The following is a 14676-nucleotide window of genomic DNA, read 5'->3' as shown; positions in this document are numbered from 1 at the left end:
AACAAATTAAAAATCTCTTACTTACGTTTATATTTTGACTTGTGACAGTTTTTCCTTTTCAATTTGGATCTTTTTGTATATCATCATTGTATTATTTGTCAGAGAAGAAGATTCAGTATTTGTTGGAATATATTCTATATTTTGGGCAGAAATATTATGTATCATTAATAATATGATTATTTGTGATTTCAAATGTATAACTTACAATATATCATCTGACCCAACCTAGGTCAAAATTTAAGCTAGCTTACTTTTGATATATATTATAATCTTGCAAGATGGCAGCTAATATCTTGTTATTTCAACCTTTAGATGCCACTAATATTCGATATAGAGGACCTTTCCGTAATGAAGAATCCTCTATTTTAACATCGTGTTTGCTGAAAGAAATTTCTATTAATAATGATGAAAATGTTCTTGTCTGAGAAATCAGGATTTATTTCAATTCACCGTATCATTTTTTTCATAAAATTCTCGTGTCAAAACTTCTGGAATGGTAGATCTTAAGCAGCGTTGCTATGGATGATTACAATAAAAACACTATCGTCCTTGCTGTTGTTATTATGAAGCGTATACAAAAGTGTATATATATATATATATATATATATATATATATATATATATATACTTCTTTAGATGTGATAATTACCTTTAATTTTGTTAATTTTGTCATTATCCAATTGCGATAATACTATCTTGATAAAATAATTCAAATAAGCCATTAAATATTTTACAAAAAAAATATATGATTGTGTAATTAATAAAAAAATATTTCATATTCAAAAGATGTGTGAAATTATATTTTTGTTCAAATTAATTCAAATTAATTGAATTATTAGATAAAAATAAAAATAGAAAGAATTTATAAAATTGATGAAATATTAAAATTTTTATTATATACGATTATTCGTCGTATATATGATCCAAATTTAATAAGTCCAAATAAAAACAGTTTACGAGATATAATATCTATATTTTTTATTCTATATTCTTTATATTCTCAAGTAATAAACAAACAAATAATAAAATAAACAATTGAAAATGATACTCAAACAAACTAATAAAAAAATGATTGAAAAAAATATGGCGATCATAAATGTAAAAAATGTAAAAAAAAAATAGAAGAAACATCGAATAATATCACTATAAATGAATCATAAAATGATTTTAATTAGAATTATCTGAAAGAAAAATAAATATGATGATATTTGTGAATATTATATATATTATATATATTAATTATATTATATATATATAATTTATATATAAAAATAAACATAATTTTAACAAATTATTTTTTATAGAAAAATTCAATGATAATGCAACTAAAATAGACTATTTATTTCTATTATGTATAGTAGAATCTTAGAATTTGTCGAACTCTTCGAACAAATCAGTTTCCAAACAGAATTTTTGAATAAGCAATCGAATTTGCTCCACAAGATAATAATATCTTTTATCTCTCAAGTTAAGAAAGAGTTTCAATTGAATATTTCTCATTCGACAATATATTAAATTATCAATCGTTATTTAATATTAAAAGATAAAATTTAAAAATACTTTTATAAAACAAGAAGACAATTTGGACATACAAGTATTCATAGAGACTACTAGATATCAGATTTCAAGTTTTTATGATTATACATATTAATGCATTTTTTTTAGTTTATTTTTTCTGATGAAAAAAAATTTAAATTGGACGATCTTGAGAATAATTATTCATATTGGAGAAATCTTCGTATAAATACAAAATATTTTTCAAGAAATGGAATTTTAATGAAATGAGATATATTCTGTATCAATAATTGTTTGTATTTATTATTAAATTCTATCAAAACAAATGAATAGCTAATATTAGAATATAATATATCATTTAGTATTCTAGAAAATAATTTAATACTTTTTATGAAAAAAAATAATAAAAAAAAAATTGGATTCATTTCATATAATAAATTGTCATAAATTCATTCCATTAAAACTTAATTATACTATATATAGAGATAACATTTTTTAAATAATTTTATTGCTATGAAGCGCAATATATAAAAATGTGACAGAAAAAAAATAATATAAAAGAAAAGAAGAAGAAATTTTCAAAATGATTAGATTTGTTGATAGAGATGTCTAAGAAATAATAGAAAACGGAAACAATAACAATGGAAATATTGCATGGAAATTTTTTTGCAATGCAGAAAAATCTGCTACGTAATAATTAATGCAGATCAATTTAATCAAACAATTTCATTTTATATTAGAATATCTGATTATGTACGTATAAATGAAAACAATATTTAATTAACATATAAAACAAATATAAAAATTATATCATAAGCATGCTTTAAGATTATTTATTAATCATAAGCGGAATACTTATAAAATTTTTTTTTATAATAGTAAAATTATAAATTTGTGCATTATATTTATCAAATAATTATTCAAAAAAACTCAAAAAGCTACAAACAAGCATATTAAATATTATCGTGAATTGCTTACGCAAATTTGTTTACATGAACTTTGAAAGTAATAAGTAGTAATTCAACAACTGGAAAGTGGAAAATATATATAAATAATGTTACGAATAATATACGAATGTAATAATTCAACTGGAAAGTTTCCATTTTTTAAGAATATATAATAAAAAATTTCAGAATGTGATTTTCACAGTTTATTCTTGACTTTTCAATGATATCTCAAGATCCAATAATTGATATATAATAATACAATTTTCATTCTTTTTTGTATTTCTACTCTATATTTCTACTAAACAATTATATGAATATACTTAAAATGAATATATACATGTATATACATTTAATAATATAAGACTCTTTATCCGAATACTCGAATATCCCGAATTTCAATACTATTCAGATTATTAATTTGATGTTAACTATAAATTTGATTTCTGAAGGCGAAAATAATCAAATATTGCCTATTATAAAGCATATCAACAATTCTTATTATTCTTTTTTCAATACTAGTGAAAAATTATTTTAAATTACATAAAATATATTTAAAAGAATTATTTTAAATATATATCAAATTAAAACGTAATATTGAAATTTTCAATAAGAATGTAATTAGAATATATAGGATAAAGGAACTGCATATTAGAAATATAGAAATTATATAGAATATACAAAAATTTCTTGAATTAGTTTATATTATGCAATAAAATCATTGCTTAATTTTTTTATATGATAATTTGTGATTATTAGATCAATATATAGAATATACAAAGAATATATATAATAAAAAGAGAATCTCGCCAAAATATAAAATCTTAAAAAAGAATATTTGATAAAATATTGATCTCATATATTACATCGTAATGATATAAATATGCAATTCTAAAAAAAAAAAGTATCGATTAATTCTCGAAAAATATGATTTTTTGTTCTTTCAAAATATTTATCTTTCTGAATTGAAACAATTTATCTCTTTGATATTTTTACATATTATTACACATAAGCGAGATATCGCCTAACAGAGTTACTGAAATATCCTATATATTCAGTTTATATTTTATCGTAAAGCATCATAAAGAAATATGGAATGATTAATAGTGAAAGAATTTGCACATTAAATTAGTATAAAGTAGTCGTGAAAATGGCAAGTTTCTTGGACTTATAAGATAACATAGCATCACACGAATACGATTAGTCTCTTTATTAAAAATAGTTTAATTTTCCTAAAAATTTGTATTCGTATTCATTGAGCAATTTAATGTCACATTATCTTATAATTATATTATTAATTATTTCACAATTTAAAAATTTGTTTTGATCATCATATTTTGCATTCAAAAAGTAATAAAATATTTTCATTCTTATTTTTTAAAATATAACACTTGCAATAATCTGGTATACATTGCGATTAAATATACGATTAAATACATTAATAATTTTTCACTAATATTCTAAACTCAATTTCAAATTAATATATTTAATTTTTCTACAGAAATTAAAATAGATCCTATTTAATGAAACAATATATATATATATATATATATATATATTTGTGTGTGTGTGTAAAATATATAATATAATTATATATTATTATAATATTATAAAATAATATATTATAATAAAATATAATAAACGATTTTTTATTTATATTTATATTATAAATATGAATATAAAAATATTTATATTTTATAGAAAAAGATACAAGTGCTTTTGAATAAATCATTTGCATAAATACCATCATTTGAATAAATATATAATAAATATATAATAAATATATAATAAATAAAATTTAAACAAATTGTGACTTAAAACTTGAAAGATATAATTTGATATTGATTTATATAATATATCCATACAAAATTGTGATATATTTTTTTATTTAGCATTTATTAATTTCAATATTTCAAAATATTTTTTTGTATTTTGTGATCTTTTTATAATATTAAATTTTATTTGACAATTTCATTAGAACTTATGATATTTCAAATTATTACTGATTTGTTCTATGTTGTTTACAAATAAAATTTGTTCTTTCTCAATTTATGCTAATGAAATGAATATTTATCAGAACTATTTAAATTAAATTTTTTTTTCTCAGTAAGTAACAGTTTCTTTTTTTATTTAGATGATTTATGGGATTTTTTATAAATTCAAATCCAATTTTTTTATAATAGTTTTTTATATATCTTCTTCTTTAACATTTTCATTTTAAGTATTTCTTTTAAAAATTATTATGCAGAAATTAAAAATATTAACTTGTTTAACAATTTGTTTTGCAAAAATAATAAAATTCAAATTCAAAACTAATAAAAAAATTTGTTTTTTATCGTTGCCATTAAAGAATTTTTAATTTTACAGCATAATTATTTTTTTTTGTTTTTATAAATGAATAACAAATTTATTTTTATTTGACCATTTGATTATTTTTCTCTTTGAATATCTTTCTAAATTTTCCTATTTCTCCATTTCTTAAAATTAAATTGATTACTTTATTCTTTTCTTTATATATAAATTTTTGACATGATTTTCTATGAATTTATGTTATAACTATTACTATATAATTGACTAACAAAAAAATAATATACATAATTGAATAAAAGAAATGAAAAAATGAGATGCATTTAATCAAATGACATAAGAACATTTATATCCTTTTTTTTCTATAAAATATAAATATTTTTATACTGAATAAGCAATTTTTAAAGAAATGTGTATAGTTTTTGTTTATTAAATGAAAGAGATCTATAATTACAAAAAAATAAAACATATTATTTTATAAACATTATATATTAATTTTAAAATAATATTGAAAAAATATTATTGCAATTAATCAAATATTATATATATATATATATTAAATTTCTTTCAATAATAAAAAATAGAATGTAAAATCTTATAATTATTTTATATTTATCAAAAATATATAATATAATAATTTTATAAAATAACTTATAAAAGATATAAAAATTATATATATCTTTTATATTAATTAATAATTAAAATTATATTATACTATTATAACTAAAAATATATATATATTTCATAAAATTATATTTTTTTACAACAAAAAAAATATAAAAAAAATTTATGATACCATATAAAAATTATTTATTACAAATATAACATCACACAGTCAAAAAATATTTTATAAAAAATATTTATAAAAAATATTACAAAATATTTAATTTGAAAAAGAAGTAAAATTATTTTTTTTCAATTTTATATATATATATATATATATATATATATATATTCTTTATAATATAATGTGATATATATTAAAATTATTTCACTTACCTTTTGTTCTATGATTAATTAGATTATACATCATTCATTTCTTGTAATTATTGATTTGCATATATTTATTTTTTAGAATTTCGTTTTGTCTACTTATCTAATTGTCTAATTATTATAAAAAAATAAATATTATATAATCGTAAATAAAAACTAAATTAGATTAGGAACAAAAATAAAATCAAAAAACATGCATATTCAACATCTATTACTTTGTCACATGCAGAACTGAAAATGCTCGAAACAATACAGAACAAAGGAAATCTCTTTCATTTCTCACTGACACGTGATGATTCATAACCTTTTCTGTAATTTTTTACCAATATGCGTGTTTATTTTTATAAATATCGAATTTAGAATGTTCAATTTTTTGAAATTAAGCAATCAGAATTTGTTTATTTTACGAATGTCAATCTGTTACTTTTATAATTATATAATTTAAATCATCGTTATTTCCATATCGCTTATATTTCAAAATATTCTTCTTATAATTAAATTATTTGAAATCATCAGCAACAATTTGGATTATTTGATCAAAGTTTTGCACTTATTAATAAGATTATTTTACACTAAGATTTGAATTTATTAATATATTAAAATTATTGAGAATATTTTTCGATATTTATTTCATTAATATCAAATTATTTCACTAATATAAAATAATAAATTTTTCTCGTTATGTTATTTTCTTTTATAAGAAATAAGAAAAAAATTAAAATATTATTATAATTTATTAAATATTATTATTATTATAAATTATAGTATAATTATTATTATAGTTATTACTATAATTTATAATATTAATATATATATTTTTATATTTATTATATTTATTACATATGCATGTTCATACTATTATATTTATTACACATACATATATTATTACTATTCACTAATCTATTTTTATTTCTAAACTCTATTTTAAAAAAATTCTAAATTCTAAATTTTATTTAAAAAAAACAAAATATTTATATTATTTCATTAAATATATAATATATATGTATAATTTTGTACACTATATCTATATTATTTTTCTTAAATGTATATAAATATATATATTTTATGTAATAGTAATGATTTTGACAATTGCAACAATTTTTTTCATTAATTTTTGTTTAAATTTATTAATTGAATTACTATGAAATCATAATAAATCTAGATCTTTTAATTAATGGAATATCATTCTTAAACATAAGATAAATATATATATATATGTATATATTTGTTATTTTGTATGTTTATTAAACTAAAATATAACATTGCCTTTTTTTAGTAAGATCGAAGAGAATGATAGATATCTTTTTATTAAAAGAAGTAAGTCCTATCTCGTACATTAATTTCAAATGAATCTAGTAATGTAATAGTTGTCATATATAATAAATAATAGAAAAATTTATGATTAAGATTCTATATTGAACTAAAATTGCATTCATAATTAAAGTATCTTCTTACTTTTTCTTTTTCCTGTAAATAATTATTGTATGTAATATAGTTTGATTTTATTTTGAAAATAAAGCAAATTATGTATCTTTTTTACTTAGATTAATTTATTATTATTATTTAAGCTATAATTTAACTTATATAAGCTATAACTATGTATTTATATGTAACACTATAATAATACAATTAAATGACTTAGTAATCAAAGTATTTTCTCTTTTTTGCATTTTCACTTGTAAATTATAGTTTGTAAATAATAATGTTATAAATACATTTTTAAAAAAATTAAGATTTGAAAATTTCATTGTTAACTTATTTTTTATTTCATTATACACAATTCTACAATTATTTGCTTATAAAATTTATTATTACTCATTTTCTTGGACATTGAATTAATAAATATTCCGTAAAGAAAATATCTATAAATGTAGCAACAAGTTTATTCATATAAATAGCATCAAACTTTTTTATATATATCATTTTTTATTATTATTAATATATAAGGATATACAAAAAATAAATATAATAAATATTTTGCATAATGCAAACTACTTTAAATAATTTTTTATTTTTTTATATAATTTTACAAAATTTATCTCTATTTTTATCAATATTTTCATCAATAATAATTTTTATCTAATCTTTGTTATGAATTTGATTATTAAGTAAATTTTAGTAGAAAATTGGTAGAGAATTGGATAAAAAAATTTAATGGAATAAAAAATTCCACACAAAAATAAAATAATAACGAATTATTTAAGTGATTATTTATAATTATTTATAAAATTAAATTTTAATTATAGAAGACAAGATTTTAAAAAAATTTTTTTATATATTTTGTATATTATCGCTTGTATTTAGTTTTTAAGATATTTGCAAAAAAAAGAATAAATAGAATTTATTCGCGTATATATCTATAGTTACGTTTACATAAACATGCGGCTATTATTTATTGTTTCTATATATACATCGCGGATTATATTACTTCAAAATGTATAACGAATAGACCAATTAAAAAATTAGTTTCTTATAGATTATGAATTTAAAATGTTTCAAATCTAATGCCGAATAACGTTGGAATATTTGGATATTTATATTTTGAAGAATTCATGAAAAATTTTAAGTATTGAATTTGAAACACTTTAATCCTACCATTATCCACAAAAGAACAAGATTTTTTAGTAATTCATCTATCTCAAGTTGCCTATATATAACATACTGTATTTACATTGGAAGATAAGTGATGGTCACATGTATATATAGTCACAGCATATATGTGTAAGAGAAATTCTATGTATACTAACAATTTTGTTTGCAAATATCTTGAAAATTAAAATCGACGATAATATATGTAAAGGAGAAAATTGTTGATTTCTACAACATATTAAAAAATTATAACTTATATATTATAAAATTCATAATTTATATATTATGAAAATGTTTCTATTTTAAATAATCACCAAATAATAGACACGCAGAAAAAGCGACCGTTATTTTTTCAAAAATATACTCAATTGGTAATGTGCACATCGAGTTATGCAATCATAACAATTAATCGCGTTCAATCAACGATCTTTGTATAGTTTCAATATTTATATATATATAAATAGAATAAATAGAATTATGTATATTATAAATTTTGTAATGAGTTTTAGTTGCTGTAAATATATAGTGTTTATATAGTAGGTGATTAAAAAATAGTGTTATAATCGAAATAGTTTTCGTAAAAATTAGTTAAGATAATTCGATCTATCATTCTCAAAATTGACAGAATATGGTAATTTGTGATGAGATTTTTCATAAATATAAAAGAAGAAAACAAAAAAAGAACAAGAAGAATTTAACAAAAACATGTAATAATAAGAATAATGTAAAAATAATATATATAGAAATAAAAAAAAAATAATAAAAATGGAATATAGAAAAAAAAGAAGGTAAGAAAAAATATGATAGATATTATAAAGATAAAATAAATATGTTAGAAATAGGAGGAAATAAAAAAATATATATAAAATAAAAAAAGATATGGAAGTTAAGTAAAGATAGAAAAAAAAGACATTGTAATTAAAAAAAAATAATTTTTTTTTTAGAAAAAGATACAAAAAGAGAAATATATAAAAAAAACATAGAAAAATTAAATTAAATTAAAAAAGAAAAGCAAAAAGAAAAGAAAACAAAAGAAAAGAACACAGAAGATAAATAAAAGATAAGAAACGAGATGTAAGAAAATTGAGATTAATGATTTCAGAAAAAAAATTATGAAAGTGAGTAAAAAGAATATGTAAAATAGGTAAAAAGAGAAATGAAAATATTGCTATGAATAAGAAGAAGAAGAAAATAGAAAACTCTTATTTTAGAATTGAAAGAAAAGATAATAAAGAAAAATATTCAGAAGAAGAGAGTTAATGAAATACATAAAACTTAATTGCATAATATAGAAAAAAAAGATTAAATTAAATTATTCACCAAAAAGAATAGAATCAAAAGATATAGATTAAATTATTGTAAATATAACTAGATTAAGTGAAAATAATTAAAAATTAATTTAATTAAAAATATATATAAAAAAAATAGATGTTAATAGATTCAGTTTATTAGTAATATATTATACTTTGATTCAAATTAATTTTTAGAATCTTATTTCTTTTTTAGATTTAAAAAAATATATATATTTTATATTATAGGAAAAATTAAAAAAATAAACAAAATTTTATATAATAATAGTAATTTTTTTTTTGCAAATATCTCAAAAACTAGAGTGATTGACAATTATATGTAGAAAAAAATAGTTTAAAATGTTTTAATAACATTAAATTATTAAAATTATGAGTATAAACTTTAATATAAACTCGAGAATATAAACTTTTAAATAATTTCTAATTTTTTTTATTATAATTACATAATCAAATGAAAGTTAATCAATGTAAGTCACATTTTTTGAAAATAATTTATATAATTCAAAAATCTCTTTGTTATTTGAACTTTTAATTAAAAAAACCAATTACATAAGTATTTCAATTCAAGTTTAATAGTTTAATAGTTAATTTTTTAGTTTAATTAAGTTTTTTAGTTTAGTTAATTTATTAATTAAATATTTAAACTATAAAAAGATTTTCAAATTACAAAAATCATTTTCAGTGAATATAATTTAGAAGAAGATGAAAAAATTACAGACATTTAAATTAAATAAAATTTAAATAAAAACTGAACTATAGGAAATAATCACTTTTTATTGTTTAAACATAAATTAATAATATCTCTTTAAATCTTCTACAAAAGTAATAAATGTATATAAATTATGATTTATTTTATTATAAGAACATGAAAATTTGATATAATAATAAAAATTACTCTATCTCATTATTACTCAAAGTTTTTCAGGTATTATTTAGGTAATTATGAATTACATGAAATAATTTTCATCATGAAATAAGATTCATTTATTATTACAAATACTGATATAATTATTAGATATATTGCCACCAATGCAATCCTTATGTTCTTATCTCAAAAATGATATTCTAATATATAATTTTAAAAAATTTTTTTTTACTATTAAATATCAGTTTTTTTTTTTACTCAATTCTGTAGTTAATAATTTCTTTATAATTTTAATTATCCAATTATGAGAGATATTAATATCAACATGTCTTATTTTTTTCAGAAAAAATTTTTCTTAAAAAAGAATACAATATATTTCAGAAATTCATTTCATTCAAGATTGAAAATGCTTAAAATCAAATGACAAAAATTACTTATTGCATTTTTGATGTATTTATTCAAAAAACTTCAAAAAACTTAATCTTTTTTTAAATTAAATTGGAAGTTGAGTCTTGATGATATCTGTCATAATTATGATTACAAAAATAAATGGTCTTAATATTTCAATTTTCTAATTTTAAATGAATAAATCTTATTAAGTAATTAACTATGTTGTAATAATGTTTAAATATTCTTAAAATTGCAGTAATTCAAAAAATTTGTTCATTGATTAATTATTACTATTTATCAAATGATCCATATATGTATAATAGTTCAATTTTTCTTATGAAACGTAAAAATATATTAATTATATTTATTTTTATTGTTACAGATAAATAAATTAAAAAAAAAATATAAGATTTGTACAATGTAGTCATGTTCACAACAGAAGTAGAAGAGAAATTAGAAATTAGGCCGGATGAAAATAATGTTGTCATATATATTTCTAAAAATGGATGAAAAAATAAATAAAAATATGATGTTCTTTATATTCTATGTAAGATGTATAAAAAGTACATGTAAAGAACATTATAATGTGATTCTATACTTCTGAATTGGTAAAGATCTATAAATAAAAGTGCGGAATAGATGGCAATGATTTTCTGAAAAAAAGAAAATTTCATTTAAACATTTTGAATTCATTTTATTTATAATTTACTTATATTTTTTAGTCAATTACAGATACTTTAAATACAAAATTATGTTACAAAAACTGTTGCAATAAATATTACATTTATTCTTGGTATTTATCATTATAATTTTAGACGTCCAAGATGTTTATATTTTATTTTTGTATTCAAAAAGATTCATGGAATATTCAAATTTAATAATTTAATATTAAATTTGAAACATTTTAAACTCATCTGTGAAGAAGTAATTCACTTGTTACATGTCTTACAAATTACCTGGTGTTTACATTAATAAATCATAAGTATAAAAGAAATTCTATGCAAGGAACAATTTTTTTCTGCAAATATCTCTAAAACTATCTCGAATGACGATAATATGTAAAAAAAAAAAAATTTATTCAAAATATTGATTTTTCAATATATTCAAGAACCAATTCAACCAAACAAAACATATTCGATCAATGAAGATCTTTCTATTCTTAATAATTATCTAGAAAAAAAAAAGAAAGAAAGAAAGATATAAGAATATATAAATTTGATTTATATTTCTTGCAATTGATGAAGAATGTATATAATTCTTTTATCTTTTTTCTTTTTATGTTATAAATTAAATAAAATGAATACGAACTTTTTAATTAATAATAACTGCATTTTAATTTTCTTCAGAGAACACAATTGTGATGATTCCTTTAAGATTTTTTATCCTTAAGTAAAATATATTACATGAATAAAATGTGATGTAATAAAAAAACTTGACTTTTTATACATCTATTTTTAGTTTATATTTGCAAATTTAAGATTTTAAAAAATAAATAATTTCAAAAATTAAAATCTTTATTTTAATATTGGTATTTGAAATTTCAATAGTAAAATATTCTATAACTTTAAAATAGATGTGTATATTTATATTTATTACTATTCTAATACTATTCATTAAGATATATAAAAAGTACATGTAAAGAATATTATAATGTGATTTACTATAATACTTCTAAATTAATAAAGCTCTGTAAATAAAAGTTATATATTCATTATGTTTAATTCTTTCAATGCTTTCAGTTTTTATCTTCCAAATCTTGTCATAATGATTCGATACAAAAAAATTGATATTTTGTCCGAAATTTAGTCATTTGTCTTCAAATTTAGTTATTGCATTAAAAATGATAACTGCATACATGGAAATCGTAAATTGAAATTTGTCTTATATAGTTAATGAAATGATAATTCAAAGATATCTAAATGAAAATTATAAAAATTTGAAAGAAATTTAACTATGAGTACACAAGTTCTTGTTTTTATATTGCGCGAGCTGTTCAATAATTGAAAAAACATTTGATTTTTTTTTGTTATTAAATCTTTTAAAAAATTAATTAAAAGAAATATTTTATCATAAATTTTAAATAAATAATGTGAATTAGTACAATTCTGAATCAGATTTGAAGATAAAATCCAATCAAAGAAACATGATATATAATATGAGTATAGCAGATAACAATTTCAATGGAAAAATTGTATTTTTTAAAGGACAAATAATATTTTTTTAAGAACAAGATATTTTTCATTTATTAAAAAAAATTTGTAATAATTCATTATAATTTAATTTTTTAATTAATAATATTCGAGTTTCAAGATGCGAGTAAAAAAAGATAAAAATACAAGAGCAATTTGAAAAAAAATGTATATAAAATTAAATTTATTGAATTATTATTTAAATGAAATATAAATTTATTTTTCAAATTATTTATCACTTTATAGACAACATTAAAATAATAACATATTTTCTTAAAATTTTCAAATGATTTATTCTATATTCTTAATTCTAATACATTCTAATATTATCAAAATTACACATATATTATCAAAATAAATAGAAAATAATTTGATAGCCAAATTAAATGATATGAAAAATTATGCGATTTCGACTTTCATTAACGGTTATAAAAGATATTTTTATAATGTTTTTTCAAGTTAAATAATTATTTGTAAGTGGCATGCTGCAATTATGAAATGATTTAAGAAATAAAAGTATTATATTCTTAATGATTTCTAAATTAAATACAGATTTTTTAGAAAATTTATTTATTCTTTGGAAGCATATTATAATTATTAATATTTATAATACTTATAATATTTACAATCTGAAACCTTTAGTAAAAATATCGAATGCATTTTTACAAAATTGTTTCATGACATATTATAAATATTGTAATTCATTTAAGAACTGAATATATAACAAGAATATATTTTAACATTATATAAGATTTTTATTTTTTAATTGCACTGTTATTAATTATCAGATAATAATTAATTTCTTTTTTTTGTAAAAGAAATAAAAGATTTTTTAGAAATTAGAGAATAATATGTTGTCACAATTAATACGCGAGTTAAGAAAAATTGTTAAATTTTGAATTAAAAAAATAGCAGAAGAAATTGATTATGCAAATTGAAAAATATACAAATAAGAAAAATTGATCATTCCTGTCTATGAATTATCTTCAGATAGTAATTGATCTGAAATGACATGTGCAATGTCTGCGTGATCAGATAAGAGATTGCAAATAATAGATTCATAAAATGTGCTAGATTTTGAAGAACGTAATTTTTTTAAAAAAATGTGTTATATAAAATTGTTATTTAGCTGCAAAAGATAATTGTTGTCTACTATGTAAATGTTAAATGCTAAAATAAATTTGAAAATTTATTAGACTCAACAGCTTTATGATTCTATTATTAATAATTTTAACGAATCATTATCTTAATTCTAATATCAGAGATGTTATATAAATATGAATCAATCGCAAAAATTAGCAATTATATAAAAAGTATTTGATTATTTTTTATAGATATTATTTTTATTCTTATTTTTTCCATGTTTTCACAAAATATTGATAAATTAATATGACAAATATATATTATTTAACTAATAAATATTAAATTATGTTCCAAGAAAAAATTTTTTGATAAATACAAAAAGGATTCTCCTTTTTAATTTTGATGACTTTGAAATATATTGTCAAACTTATCATTCTGAACTTTTTCCTATACTAACATTGTTTAGTTTTAGTAAAAAATTATAATATATT

The 14676-nt window shown here is 17.7% G+C and overlaps 2 long non-coding RNA genes across 2 annotated transcripts in view; one reads left to right on the top strand and one right to left on the bottom strand.

The window, feature by feature from the left end:
- The window catches only part of LOC102654588, a 39639-nt gene extending 39054 nt beyond the window's left edge, over positions 1-585 (bottom strand). Inside the window, exons 1-3 of the long non-coding RNA XR_001706206.2 lie at positions 451-585; positions 252-380; positions 26-134 (exon numbers count right to left, since the gene is read on the bottom strand). This is a non-coding gene — a long non-coding RNA (uncharacterized LOC102654588). The remainder of the gene's footprint in view (positions 1-25; positions 135-251; positions 381-450) is intronic.
- An 8812-nt stretch (positions 586-9397) lies between these two features.
- LOC107965783 lies at positions 9398-11416 on the top strand. Its single transcript, XR_001706205.2, has 2 exons — positions 9398-9466; positions 11296-11416. It is a non-coding gene; the product is annotated as an uncharacterized LOC107965783 (long non-coding RNA).
- Positions 11417-14676: the final 3260 nt, after the last annotated feature.

This window comes from Apis mellifera, linkage group LG13, assembly GCF_003254395.2.
Source record: "Apis mellifera strain DH4 linkage group LG13, Amel_HAv3.1, whole genome shotgun sequence".
NCBI classification, from domain to species: domain Eukaryota; kingdom Metazoa; phylum Arthropoda; class Insecta; order Hymenoptera; family Apidae; genus Apis; species Apis mellifera.
Note: the sequence above shows the minus strand (reverse complement) of the source record. Positions and strands in the feature narration are given on the sequence as shown.